This window comes from Actinia tenebrosa, unplaced genomic scaffold (assembly GCF_029948245.1).
Source record: "Actinia tenebrosa isolate PJP-AT-01 unplaced genomic scaffold, QUT_ActTen_1.0 PGA_scaffold2__45_contigs__length_23673736, whole genome shotgun sequence".
Classification (NCBI taxonomy): domain Eukaryota; kingdom Metazoa; phylum Cnidaria; class Anthozoa; order Actiniaria; family Actiniidae; genus Actinia; species Actinia tenebrosa.
In genome coordinates, this window is record NW_028292579.1 from 9,469,282 (window position 1) to 9,485,056 (window position 15,775).

Genomic DNA, 15,775 nt, shown 5'->3' on the forward strand with positions numbered 1-15,775 from the left:
AAATGGTTAAAAATGAATAAAAATTCATCACTTGAACATTATGTGTTTTATGTAAAAGGTGTGAAAATAACCCCAAATTCATCCAAACCATGGGCTATAACCCATGCAAAATGGTCAAAAAATGACTGAGGAAAGCCTGTTATCAGGATGCCGGAACACGGGCAGAGATATAAAATAGGCCGGCACGCGTAGCCAATCGAAACGCACGATCTTTAGGATACTGGACGGTAAAAAAAGTATTTAAATATTTAATTTATTTGAGTATGGTGTGTTTTTAATATTTACATATATTTGTAATGGTATTAACTTTACCGAACACTTTTTTTGTATTTTATATGTGCATAAATGTTGTTTAATTATTATAGTTTAAATTAGCCATAAGTGTGGCCAAAATTATTCCAAAAACGTCTTTTTCCTTTTTTTCTTTCTTTGTTTCAAACTTAATCCCTAACGTGACCCGATTGCTATCGGTATTGATTTCCACGGAAACGTTGATAAACATATATATACGCATGCGCATAAATTGTACTCTTGTCTGGAAAACCAATCACATGATTTCCGGATTTTGAAGCTGAAACAAACAAGTACCTATAATAGGAAACATTCGTCATTTCTAAGAAAATGAAATACCTTTTTCTTTTTCTTTGAGCAACGGTAACAACTCAGTTTTAATTGAGCCTCGCTTACCTCATGGAGAATGTACCTTTTTAGTCGCTGTTCATCTTTATATAAGGTTTTTCACAAGTCCCTAGTGGAGTGTGTATTTTTGTATATTGCCTTTGAAACGTAGGGAAAGCAAAGAGATCGTTCCTCGAGGAGCGGTTTTTGAGGTAGGTAATATTAGAAACGCAGCTTCTTTGCTTACGGTCTAGTTAATCATTTGGTAGAGTAGTTTTACTTAACCCATGTCGAAGCAGAAAGCAGAATCATATGTATTAAACGTACATTGTTAGACTGAAAATATCAGAATTTATTCAACTAAAGCTCTAATTTGTTTTTTTCCACTTCGCTGCTTTCAAATTCGTGCACTGAATTGGCCAAGTAGTCTTATATTAAATGCACAGGAATAATTCATTTACAATACAAATTTTTTTTATAGCCAGTTAAAAACATCTGTGAAATATTAAATTCACATATTTACAGTGCCGCGGACATTCCAACCATGAACACTTCAAGTTTTTTTGTTTTTTTTGAAAATCTTTAGATGTTTTATTTTTAGCTCACTCCGTGTGAACTAATGAACTGCTAGACTGTCGCACAAAGTGCAAACTTTCAATAATTTAAAGAAATAAAACAAAAATATCGTTCATTGACGAAGTAGCTGTTATGAAATAATTCATACACTTTATATTGTAAATTCATAAAAACTTTAACGGCAACCACAACCCAAGAGACTCTGAAATTGCCCTAATTCACTATGACGTCACTGCTTGTTCATGTGGGGGATAGAATCGCCAAATCAAATAGAAAATTCAACAAAATTTGCTCCTAGCGAAACAGTTTAATCTAAAATGGCCTGGTTTTCAGATATGATGTGTTTTAAAATATGTACTAAAAATATTCTGAGCGTTTGCTGGCTATGCTACTTCTCTTCGTGGATTGATACGGGTTTTAGAACAATTTTCGGTGAATTTGCGTGGATTTGACCCCCTCCGACGACCATGATCCTTTGCGTTTAAACAATAGATTGTTTTGATGTGACGTCATAGTGAATTAGGGCAATTGCACGAAAAAATGCTGGAACCTCTGTAAGAATCTGGCTTCTGATTGGATTATTCGAGTGTTCTTGGTTCGAGTGTCCGTACAGTAAATCTTTGTAACCAAAATATTTTTCAATTGCATCGATACCATTTCTCTGAAACGAGTTTATTCTAGAAAAAATACTTTATTAATCAAGCGTGAAAGTCCAAAGATTCCTAGAAAAAAACAGGGGTCGAGAGGTCTTACCTTAGCAGTTCGTTCGCAGAGGTAACTATGGCAACCGAAGATTCTTATTCATTCGTCTAAAGTTAGAAACGAAAGACGGCTTATTAACTTGTTTCTGTCCTTGCTGCATACGTTTTTGCTTGCTTTAATGGTTGCTTGGTTCCTCTTTAACTCGTGGTTATAGGCAAAGCGTAGAAACCCTATTCTACAAGTTTTTTCCTGGTTGGGAGAGTGTTATTTTTATGTAGCGTACGGTGAAGTTGTGACCATAAGCCATTTCATTTTGACAGGGAATAATTGATTACGTTAGTGAAGAAGAACCCTTGGGATAGCAAATAGTTGTCTAGTTTATGTTCTTGTTCTGTATGAAACGTTTTGATTACCTCTTTTGTCGTTTTGAAAGTGTCATATTGGATGTTAGTGTGGTGATTTGATGATTTCCAAAGATGTTGAATGTCAAGGTTTTTCGAAGATTTTAAGGACTTTCGTAGAACGGGTTGACACTGAGTAAACTTAAGAGAGGGAGGGCAGATGTTTAAGCCAAATTTATTGTAAGGAAGAAATTAATGTATTACTCAGAGTTCCAGAGATGGGAATATCTAGCCACTTTCGTAGAAATTGAGATATTTTGTTATCGATGTTTTGGATAACCCATGTTTTTGAGAGATAACAAACCGTAAAATGCCAGCTGATTTTCGAAAGGACGTATCTACTGTAAAGAAGTAGTTTGTTTTTAGGATGTAGTTGTTTATTGTCAATGTCGGTCATCAGATTGTCAATAAGATTACTTATCTCAGTTTTGTGGCTATCATTTGACATTTGAAAATCAAAATAGCGACCAAGGTACTTGAAGCATTCACCCATTTTGACACACGGGACAAGATCATTGTTGATGATTAGTTTGGGTAAATATTGAACAGATTTGGAGATGACTTTTTTGATTCCAACAGGTATAGCATTTATCCACTCTTATTAACATGTCAGACCATTTACACCAAAGAGCAAAGCGATTTAACAGATAGTTGATTTTCAGATTCGAGGCTACTTAAGACTAAATGAAAAACCAAATTGACGATAGAGATCTTCTTTAATGTATTGTATAAATGTGTTAAAACACATGTTAAAGAGTAGAGGACTAAGGCAATCACCTTGTAAAACTCCGCGACCCACGATTATAAATCGATTATAAATAATAATAAATAATAATAATAATAATAATAATAATAATAATAATAATAATAATAATAATAATGGAAACTTTATTCTTTTTCTTAAATACAGTCGTAAATCTCTCTACGTATAGGCAATTAACAACTGGCTACTTGAAATTGATTGATATATAAATGATATAGATATATATATATGTATATATTTAAAACATATATATTAAGTTCATTAAGGCTGGGCTTTCCCAAATCTTATTTTTACAACAAAATATATAATACGTGGCTCTAATGGCAAGATTCATTATTTTTTTGATTATATAGTGTTGTTGTTTTTTGTCGACTCCAATGTCATTCATCATGTCTAAAAACGTAGAACATTCGTCGGACAGGACGCCAAGAGAGCTCATCGAGAGGTTTACAAATTTAACGCGATCGAATTTACTGGTCAAATCTTTAATCAAATTCTTGTATTTTTCTCTTTTACGGATTGCATTGTTATTAAGGTTAGACTCAAACCCAACTGTTAGTTCCAGAACATAAAGGCACTTGGACTGTATTAGGAGAAGGAGATCTGGACGAAAAGTGTCACCAGTAATAATTGAAGGACTTAAAAAACCATTTACATCAGCATAGAGTGAAGAGCGATGATTAATTACAGGTTTGAGCGAGTTGGCAATGAAGTTAAGAATTGAGTCATGTCTCCATGTAAAGCATTCGAGGTAATGGTGACAACCAGCAACAACATGGAGGAATGTCTCAGGTTTAAAGAAAAAAGGAGCAATCAGGACTTTGTGATAACCCCCATCTTGTCAGATTTTTACGTGTAGTAAGGGAGTTATTTATGTAGCGAATGGTAAAGTTGTAAATGAATAATAATAATAATAATGATAATAATAATAATAATGAATAAGCAAAACTAAATCAAATCATGTGTAAGTCATTCCTTAAAATCCAAATATCCTAACTTATAGAAAACTATGATATTAATAAGCATTAATACAAAAAAAATTTGATAAGATCAATTTTAAAAACTATGCATAGCGGCTGGCAATGAATTCCATAATAATAGTGCAGCATAACGAAAAAGACCGCTGACCATAACTTACTATTTACGTAGAAAATCAGCGAAGAACTATGGCGCGCGGAATGGTTCAAAATTGTCATTTCGATGTAATTGAATATTTGTTTGTCAATTGCGTTACTTCGCTTGAATGTGTACACTTATCAGTTCATTGTATTACACAAGCACGTTCCATATGTTTGTTTTTTTTTGGTCAATCAATGCTTATAAAAGTAGTCAATCACCAAAACTCGGTCAATTACAAAAACTCTGTCAATTACAAAAAACTCGGTCAATCACCAAAACTCGGTCAATTCCAAAAACTCGGTCAATTCAGCAAAAAACTCGGTCAATTACAAAAACTCGGTCAATTCCAAAAACTCGGTCAATTCAGCAAAAAAACTCGGTCAATTACAAAAACTCTGTCGATTACAAAACTCGGTCAATTCAGCAAAAAACTCTGTCGATTACAAAAACTCAGTCAATTCAGCAAAAAACTCTGTCGATTACAAAAACTCGGTCAATTCAGCAAAAAACTCGGTCAATTATGTAACAATAAGCACGTGTCATATGTCTTTTGTCAATCATCACGCGTAAAACTCTGTCGATTCAGCAAAAAAACTTTGTCGATTCAGCAAAACCTTTTCGATTACGTAACACAGGTAAGCACAAGATATGTCTTTTTTTTGTCAATCATCACGCGTAGCATCCAAAGCTCCTCTCAGTCGACGTCAGAAATACTATATGAAATACCATATTCCATCGTTTTTTTGGTCTTAGTTTGACTGTTAGTCACTAAATACACGGCCGGCCAAGTAAAAGTAAGAGTTAGTTAGCGAGAACAGAGGCATTTAGCTATATAAAGACCGGGAATATATGTATCAAGCATGAACAATACACTCTAAGACAATCTAAGGTATGGGGATACACAGATGACGTTACATGATTCATTGGTAGTTTCCTCATAAATTATTAATGAGTTTTAGAAGCTTTTTAATTATATAAAAATCAATCATAATAGCTGATTGTTGATTACACAGTGACTTGCAATGGAGTCTGGAGATGCAAAAGAAAGTTTTGACGAAGGTGATGAAGCTGTTGCTGAAAACATCGCCACTGAACATATTGAACCAAACACGATTATTGTAAAAGGACTAAATGAAAGGACAACCTCAGACGCGATAAGATATTTCATCGAAACCATGACGCAACAGAAAGTACTTGACGTAGTTAATTTTGGAAAGAAGATTGCTTTGGTAACACTAGAAAACCCTTTTGGTGAGCTTGAGATAAAAACTTAAAACTTATATTTTACATCACCAGCCATCATGCACTCTCCCCGTACGGGGCTCTTCCCTCCACACGCACTACCACTACATTCTATATTTACAACCTAAAAAACTCATCTCACATGTTGATTTTTACGGAGGGAGGAAACCGGAGATCCCGGAGAAAACTCTCGTAGCACAGGAGAGAACAACACATCAAACAAAAAACAGGATACATGTGCTCATCAAATTTTAAAAAAATTTCAAAAGCATTACTTTCATGTAATTTTTTTTCTTCTTCTTTATCTTAAGATTTTTGCGAAGCAAAGCAAAGAGTTGAGGAAGAGACATTGGATGAGGAACAGCTAACAATTTTTAACTGCCCTCTAAGTTCAACCCTTCTGGTTAGCGGTTTATCACATGATACTACTGCCGATGTTTTGAAATTTAGGTTCTCTGTTCCTTCAGTTGGTGGAAAAGTTTCCCATGTCGTTTTACATGAAAATAAAAGTCAGGCCATGGTCATATTTGAAGATTCTAGTGGTAAGCTATACATCCGCAGTTATTTTGATCAACTAATATCAGTCAGGCGAAAGAATAAGGTCCGAGACAGATTTTGGGGCAGTTATGCACTTTTGCTTTTTCTGTTCTTTCTTTCTTACGTATAGTTACTTTTTCTTTCAAAGTGCTTAAGAAGATAATTGGAAATACCTGGAAATTCAATAACGCAGTATTGAAGGTGGACACCTACAATACCTTCCTTGAAAGAACTAGCGAACGTGAACAGAATTCGGTGGATTCAGGGAGCTTGGAACCCTGTAGTGACTTTGGGAAACTTCAGGAATTCCTCAACAAAAGTTCCGTTTCTTCTGAAACGTTTAGTTGCCCAGACAAGGGACATAGACGTTACATATTGGAACATCGTAGCGATGAGCTTCAGAAGTTAAGAAGGGAGCTAAAGCAGTATTGCGTTGCAATTGAAGCAGCCAAAGCTGATGACGAACTCTTGATTTCTGGTACCGATATAGGACTTGATTGTATTCGAATAGCTCTTCACCATATGATAACCTCCCTAAATGTCAAAGAAACGACAATACACCAATCAGGGTTGAAAAGGTTATTCGCTTGCGAGAAAGGTGACAGGCTTGTCGAAGCCATAGAGCAAGGGTTCCACTGTTCAATACAACACGAGTTACTGCCTGCAATATCAGAAAATGACCAGAGAGATTTTGAAAGCAGTGAAGGGAGCTTTGAAGAGAATGACGGTCAACTAGAATGGATTTCTTCTCCTCCTCGCCTTTTTGTTTCGTCTGCCGGTTTCACAAAAATTAGTTGCTACAATGTGGATATAACATGGAAAACAGGAAACATTGTGCTAGAAAAAGTATGTTAATGATGTTGTTATCATCATCATCATCATCATCATCATCATCATCATCATCATCATGCTATATATTGAGCTATAGCAGAGGATTCATAGCAAACCCTTAGTTATTACCCTTATTCAATATTTAAGTTGATGCTATCGATATGCAATCAGCTGCAATCTACTTTATTGTTGTGGTAACTTTCTCAATAGTCTTTTCAGTTGTTTTACATTGGGCTAAAACAAAGCAGTGGTTTCAATTGACACGTAGTTTGACTCTCGTTTACTACATGTTTTTATAGGCTGACATCCTTGTGAGCTCTAATATTGGACAGTTACACCACATTTTTCAGTCAGCAGCTGGACAGGAACTACTAAGCGAAAGGTCGATTGAACATGGTGGCATTGCAGTAACGCCAGGCTACAACCTTAAGTGCAAATATGTAATCCACACAAGATGCCCGACATGGGATGGCCCAAACGGACCTGCTGAAATGGTAAGTGTATCATTTTGAAGCTTATGATAATATTTTTACTGCATGCCATCATTCCACGTATCAAAGAAGATCTTCCATGTACATGGTCCGCTCCACATGCGCTATCATACACTATTGACAATATTTACATCACACAACACTCAACTCACGTAGATTTTTACGGAGAGGAAACCGGAGAGAGAAGCCGGCGAAAAACCCTCGTGACAAGGTCGAGGACGACACATCAAACAAATTTAATTCAGAAATGTGGCTAAGCAGAGCATCGATCCCTGCCACCCAAATAAGATGGAGGACTTGAAATATGTTACAAGATTCCACAAATATATTGAATTTAATAGTAAAAACATATCACATAAGATCCATATTGTGTAGAAAAAAACCTTTTTGCAGCTATTCCACTGTGCCTCATGATCTTTAAAAGTACAATACTACATTTGTCATTTCAGGCTTTGCGTTCTATCGTACAAAAATGTCTGCAAGAAGCGTTACAACTGAATGCCACATCGATCGCCTTCCCTATCATTGGCACACGAGGACTTTCGTTTGATGAGTACACTGCATGTCGAATAATGATCACTGAAGTGATTAGTGTAACTTGTGGTTGGGGCCTAACGTCTCTGACAGATATCCGGTTTGTGGTGTTTGATAAATGTAAGGGGCTTGCAAACGCATTCCAGTACGAGTTTCTCGACGTGAGTGGCCAATCGTACCAAGATGACGCGACAGGAGGTGCAGTGTTCATACAAAGACATAGTTATACTGTTGTGTTTAATTTTCCTTTTGGCTACGGTTATAAACTTTACAGATCTTTAACACAACCACTCCCATACAACATCCCATTTTCTTACGCACTTGGAAGCACAACGAACATGTATGGAAATGTAGAAGTTCATGTTCTCCATGGTGACCTCCAAACATTCGTCTACGAGAAGAGCGATGCCATTGTTCACTTTTTTTTCATGCGTCCAAAAGAACCAAAGAACCCGTTTCTATACATGATAGAGGAACTAGCACGAAATAACAGACTAACACGTATCATTTATCGTGATGCTGGACCAGCTTTTAGAAAAGAGTGGAATTCGAAGATTTGGAGTGAACAAACTCCAGGTTCTGCACTAGTAACAAAATCAGGCTCTCTAAATGCTAAACACATTATCCACATGATTATGGATGACAATCCGGATCTAGAAGCTTTTCAGGGCTCTATCGAAGAATGCTTTAAATTTGCAGATAAAACTGGTTGCCAATTTATATCAATGCCGTTCAACGTAACAGATTTCCGCAATTTGTTGGATGGTGAACTAGCTCAAGCTACATTCAAGACCCTGGCTACCATGTGCCAAAGTTTACAGAATCTAAGACGCATTAGAATGGTAGTTTTCGATAAGGAAAAGGTTCTAGTCTTTCAACAAATGCAGCAGTATTACAGTTCAGGAGTTGTAAAACATCCAAATCAGAGCATTCCCCCAGACCCTCCACATAGTTGGCCTTCTTCAGATACCACTGCTTCAAAAGTAACATTACAGCTGATTGGAGAAAAAGATAGTCTTGAGAAAGCCAAATCTGCACTAGAGGAGGGTATATCAGAATCGTATGAAGCAAGGCAAATCGCAAGTGAATACATAGCCAATTTGGATGCAAAGTAAAGACACATGCTTACCACAAAGGCAAGGAAACTTGATGTGATTATCAAGCGTAGCGAAGACGAACCACACGTCCTTGTAATCCAAGATGACCGAGAAGACGTAGATGCCATTGAATCAACACTGAAGGAAGAAATAGAGGAGATGATCCTTTACAACACTATCAGGTGGCAATATCAATTCCATGATGACGATGCACAGTATTTCAATAGAAAATCTAATTCAACCATCGAAAAAGCTAACGGTAGTGACGAATCTCAAACAACAGTAAGAATTGAAGGCGAGGCATTTGACATTGATCTCCAAACTTCTACAGGCATTGGCCAAGCCACACGACGTGAGATCTCTATAAGGCGTACTACTTTGGAAGGTAAAGCTGTTTTTACAGTTAGGTAATTGTTTGTTGGTCATAAGTGGTGTGCTTGTTCCCCCCGTAGTATAGGAATTCGATCACGTTTCGCGCCAAAAGATGATAAATTCTAAGTTTAGTCAGAAAATTACAAAAAGCGGTAGAAAGGATGATAAGCCTATGCTAAAAATATAGTAGAATTTAACAGCGGTGACTGCCCTTCATATATAGCTCAAATTGAGTCAATTTTGATTACAAGTTTCACGGCTCTCACTGACTTCTCGACGTGCACAATTGAAGTCATCCACTAGCAATGACTGATCTATTTCTAATTGTAGCGTATGCTAAACACGTGATAAAAAACGGGAGGGGATTTGGTCCCTATAGACTCTATATGCCCGCTACCTCAAAAGGTTAACGGATTTTACAATATTTTGCCACAATAAAAAATATACATTTTCTGAAATCTAAATAAACGTAATTTTCAAAGATCCATTTAGAATCGTCTATTTTCGAATACAAGGAAAGGTTATTCTCCAAAGTGTCCGAGTGACAAAAATAGCTTCTTTAAAACGTTGTAGCTCATTCCGAGTTATATTGAATGGAACTGAAACTTTGACTAATAATAATGAATTACTATACGGTCTAAAAACAGTGTCTCGGATTCTTTAAAGTTTTATAAAGAAATAAATAAAATAAATTAGCTTTGTTTATAGAGGATAAAACTTGAAAGTAATTTTTAACTGATAAACTCGTGGTTCTCTTTTAACGCCTCTAGTTAATTAGGGACAGGACCGCCCTTAACGTGGTCATCCGAGCCACGTGAAGGTCTAACCATTTGTAGGCGTAATTACAAAGGCAGCACCTTCTCCTCAGTTATTTTGAGACCCTGAGTGTTGGTTCGGCCGAGGCTTGAACCGCCTCCCGCACAACACACCGACGCTCTTAACAACTGAGCTAACCGTGTGGCGTGTGGCTTTGTAAATTATGTATTTTTTGTAAAACGTGTGAAAGTCACCCCAAATCCTTCCAAACCATGGGCTATAACCCATGCAAAATGGTCAAAAATGACGAAAAATTCATCACTTGGACAGTATGTGTTTTTTGTAAAAGGTGTGAAAATCACTTGATCGAAAACGATATCAATAACCTGAGACAGTTTTAAAGGTTCATTATCTACAGAGTATGCTAGTGTATTTATGATTGACATAGAAGAAATTCTGATCCTGTGGAAAATTGTCACTTTAAATCCAATAACTTTTTGTGTTCCAAAATAGACAACTCTAAATAGGTTTTCCAAATCTACGTTTAGTTAGCTTTCAGAAGATGTATACTTTGATGGCAAAATAGATTGTAAAGTCCTTGCAAGATTCCTATTTATAAAATAACTGTTATGAATGTCGCGTTCTGATTGGTTTGGAGCGCGTGCTTTATGAGAGCACATTGCACGCACATTCCTATCTATTATTGTAATTTGTATTTTATAAAAGAAATAAAAAACTTGCTTGCTGTGCTGTGTGCAGTCATAAAGCACTTGGGATTGGCAGAACACTCGAGAAGTGTCCAGAAGCACTCCGCTACGCGTCGTGCTTCTCCTAACACTTCTCTCGTGTTCTGCCAACCCCCGCGTGCTTTATGACAGCACACAGCACGCGCGCGCGTTTTCTATTTCTTCAATGAACTTACTAAAATCGGTTTTTCTCTTTCTCCTTTGAAAGGTTTCCCAATACCAGCAAAGTGGTCTCCAATGCCATTAGAAAAGGACAAAGAAAAGACGGTACATCTTATCACTCTTAGCCCTGACAGCAATGAATACAAGGAAGTGCTTGCAATTTTTGGCGCTTCCAGTGATTCCCGTTTCCCAGCATACTTGGAGTTGCCAAAGCTGTTTATTAAGTCATGTCTTCATATCTCGATACAGCGAATACAAAACCCTCATTTGTACCAGCAGTACATAGCCTATAAAAAGAAAATGGACAACGATAATGGAAGAAAGTTCAATGAACGTCGGTTATTCCATGGAACAATCGAGGAAAATATCAAAGCCATCAATACACAGGGTTTTAACAGGACATTTTGTGGCGCAAATGGTAGGTACCGGTTGAATCTTACTTCACTATCAAACTCAGGGGTTTTCAAAAAAGGAAGGAATCTTATAAGCAGAGATTGCGGAAAATATTGAACAACGAAAAGGAAGGGAGAGGAGTATTCTGTAGTTTTCAATAGAAAAAAATCATCGACCAAATAAACCAATGTTTTAACGGCATGCAAAAATCCAGCGAACCACCAAACCAATTTACGCGTTGTAGTATTTTCTTTTTGTTGTTGTTGTTGTTGTTGTTTTTTTTTTGTCTCTTTTTTTTTTTTAATAATATATAATTAAGGTTAAGCCTATCGAGAATATGTGCAAAATATAAGATCGAATTGAAATTTAGGAATGCTGATTTTTGCGGAGGGAGTAAAACCTTCGTAGCACAGGAGTGAACCAACAAGAAACTCAACTGACATACGACACGTCACTGAGTACGGGAATCGAACTCGGGTCACCTTGGGGAGAGGCGAGCGTTCTCGCCGTTAAGCCACCCGTGCTGCCTTTTGTCTTATGGAGTTTCGCTTTGCAGTTTCATCGTATTCAATCAATTTTTCCATTTTATCGACAGGAACTTTGCTCGGCAAAGGTGTTTACTTTGCTGAAAGTGCGATGTATTCCGCTGCCTTTGCGGCACCAAATCAGAACAATGAAAGACATATTTATCTTGCTCGTGTTCTGACTGGACACTACAGAAGAGGTAATACTCTAATGAAAGTCCCGCCTTCTAAACATCGTGATACACCTGAGATCCTGTACGATTCCGTGGCTAATACCGATGGCCCCAACCCCGACATTTTTGCGGTATTTCACGACTCCCAATGCTATCCTGAGTACTTGATTACATTTAAGTACTTTGATTAAGAATTGTTGACGTTGCAGCACTCATAGTAATGCATGTTCCTAATGCAACCATCTTTTTAGTGTTTTGCCGACTAGCCTCCTCCATTGGCATCTCCTTGGTTCTTTTTACTCCTTGGGCTTCCTTTGGCGAGAAGGGGGAGGGGAGGAAGAAAGAAGAAGAGGAGATGCTATCCCTCTCGCTTTTTCTCTCCCTCTCTCGTCCCCACGGCCTCTACCTCTCTCGTTCCTAGTTCTTCCCTGCCATAACATTTAACACAGGGATCCCAACAGAGAATATATTGGTTAGCCTGCGGAGGAGGCTGTTTTGACTCTCTGACAATGCTATTCCGACTACTTTATTATATTTCAATATAGTGATTTCAGTTGTCCCATACATTGATAGTACTAGAGTGAATTCGTATATCGCAGTTCAATTTAATGCTAATTAGTTCTGCTAATATTGCTAGCACTCTCAAGTGCAACGCTTAATCCTGGGCCCGGTTGTTCAAAACCCCGATTAAAGCTAAACCTGGATTAAATCGCCTAATCGAGGTTTAAATTTTAATCTAGGATTAGATTGCGTTGTTCAAAACACGATTAGCGCTAACCAAGGGTTAAAGAGTGGGTTAAATTTAAACCAACTCGCGAGGTGGTTTAAATCGCTAAACTAGGATTAAAATAAAGATTATGAAAACAAAATGGCGGGTCTAATGTTCAATTTTTCCGCACAGCAAAGAAAAGCTCGTAGATATAGGTTTAAAAGCTCTTCCATCGAGGAAGACACTGACAGCGAACTTGTGTGCAATACAGATTCGGAAGAGAAGCCATTATTAACATGAAAAATCTAATTTACGAGTAGTATCAGGAGCGAAAGACAAGACGAAAACATGCTTAAAAAGTTCGTGAACTTACTTTGCACTCTTCTCAACGTTTTTGGTTAAGACAGCAGTCCGATGCAATAAAATTAATTTTTGCGTTCTTTTTTATTATAACGTTTACTTCGTTTTCAATTTTAACTTCATTAGGTAAAGCCGCCATCTTGAAAATAACATAAACACTAGTGCATTTTGGGATGCTAATTGTAATTGGGAAGCACGGATGGCGTAGCGGTGTCAGCGCACGTCCTCTCATCAATGCGACCCGAGTTCGAGTCCCGCCGGGCTCGGCGTTGTGTATGAGTAGAGTTGTTTGTTGGTTCTCTCCTGTGCTTCGAGGGTTTTCCGGGTCCTCCGGTTTTCCTCCCTCTACACAAATCAACTCCTAAATTCCAATTCGATCATGAAATGAGGGCCACAGGTTTGTTAGCCACTGGCTATTAAGTGCTACCCTCATGAAAAAAGGACGGGTTTTTTTTCTTTTAGATTAAGTCGTGTAATCGGGGTTTAGTTAATCGGACGACTAATCTAGCTTTGAACAACGATGTTTAAACCACAGATAAACTAAACCGCGATTAGAGAATTTAACCCGAGTTAGGCCTAATCCTAGGCGGTTAGTTTAATAGGTTTTTTTTTAACTGACACTGTACAGTAGTAGAAAAAAAGTGGTATTTTACAAAAGGGTCGACTATTGAAGTATTGTTTGTTCGCCTGTTAGTCGCAATAAATATTTTCTTTTGTTATATAGTTAGGATAGTACGTGCGCGCTGATTGGTCGAAAACTGTGCTTTATTAGTGAACGGAACACATGGCCATCAAGTACTGCTATATCCTACGACCGTCTTTCATTTTGCGTAAATGAATTAAATACAGAAAAAAATTAGTAACTACATGATAAAAGGAATAAAACAGCTCAGTTTTTGTGCTCCGTTCAGTAACAAAGCACTTAGGAAGTGCCGTTAGCACTCAAGAAATGTGAGAATCATTAGCCTACGGGTTCCTGCGTGCTTTAATACTGAACGGAGCACAAAAACGAGCTGTTTTATTTGTTTAATATACTTAATTAAAGATCTGGCTAGGAAGACCGATGACAGTCCTCACAGAGAATTAACTAAGGCAAGTTTTAATCCCACAATTATAGCGATATGTAAATGAAATAATTCTACTGCTGATTGCCATTATTGATGATGTAACAATGGCGGATCCAGGATTTTTCAAAGGGGGGTTCCGTTTCTTAAACTGTGTATAATTCTCTTTTGTTTAGTCGATGTTTGACAAAACAATTGGCTCTAGTCACCTAATTTACTATCTAGTAACGGAACTTAAAGGTAAATTAAACTTTATGACAGCAAATATCTATCATTTCGTGTTCAACATTATCTTTGTGGATACTTTTAAGCAAAATTTATATAAGACATATTTCTATTACCTAAAAGATCAAACCTTCCGTGGACCCCTTCGAACCCCCCTGGAAAGCACAATCTATCAAAGATAATAATAATAATAATAATAATAATAATGATAAACTTTATTTATGTGTCAAAAATATATAGCAGTTTCCAACTAAGTAAGGACACTTAACCTACATAAAAACAATTAACTAGATTAAAACCTAAAAAATCTCTATATATCTATCAATAACTATATATACATAATATAAATCTAATTATATACACATACTAAGAATTGCATAGGATGCAATTTTTGCAATCATTCATGGAGATTAAATTAGATAGATCTTGTTTTATAGTTATTTTCTTGATGGCGGCGAAAACGAGAGAGACTGTGGTAGAGTATTTTGGTTCCCAAAGCACGCAGGGTCCAAGTTTTCGGGACCCATAAGTCCTTTCGGTCATTGAACCGTTACAGTCTCTAAGCGTGGAGACGGAACGGACGACCGAGAGACTGTGGAAGAGTCTAAGGTTTGCTGTTGCCTTATTTTTCTATCCAATTTGGACCAGAGTACTGGTCCCAGATAACTGACTGAGTGTTTGCCATAGGCTGTGGTGTTAACTCTAGGAATTATAAATTCCTTAGTCCTTAGATTGTAATTAGTATTGTTGTTAGAAAGTAATCGAAGTAAATATTCTGGACACAAGCTCCTTTCGACTTTGATGCCACGGGTTGCCGGTCACGGCATGCATCTAATTAACGTACTTCCCAGGTGCCATTTCGGTCTTAGCTTCTATGTTCTATGTTTCTGAACCCGACAACGATTCTTCAATTGAGTGTAAAGAAGTAGTTCAGAAAAATAGTATTCAAATTGATCGTCATATTAATTTCGATTCCGCGGGGTATAGTGCTATAACCCAGCTTTCGATGAAGATTTTATGTTTTAATTTTAATTTAATTTTTTAACTTTTAATTTTTTAAAACTTTAAAAAGTTATTGAAAAATTAATAAAATTAGAACTAAACATTCTGCTATGGTGTCTTAAAGTCCTCCACTGGTTATAAATGTAAAGCGCATTGAGATATTTGAAAAGCGCTTTAATAAGAACCCCATTATTTATTTTATTTTTATGTTGACCATGTTTTACGGGATATAGACCTTGGATATGAGAGAATTGGAAATCATTTCAAATTCCTTTTTCCATTATGTGTGTGTGATGAAAACACTGATTGAATCAATCATCAACCTTTGTCTATGGTCAGTTAAGAAATGGTGAGAACTGATATTCAGCATTTTCCATA

General features: G+C 36.8%; 1 pseudogene across 1 annotated transcript; it reads left to right on the plus strand.

Annotated features, from left to right (window-relative positions):
- Positions 1–612: 612 nt before the first annotated feature.
- LOC116308473 (protein mono-ADP-ribosyltransferase PARP14-like) lies at positions 613–15,503 on the plus strand (annotated as a pseudogene). The gene is made up of 8 exons (XR_016120508.1): positions 613–830; positions 5,193–5,430; positions 5,733–5,963; positions 6,107–6,804; positions 7,089–7,283; positions 7,730–9,296; positions 10,994–11,365; positions 11,936–15,503. The product of XR_016120508.1 is annotated as a protein mono-ADP-ribosyltransferase PARP14-like (transcript).
- Positions 15,504–15,775: the final 272 nt, after the last annotated feature.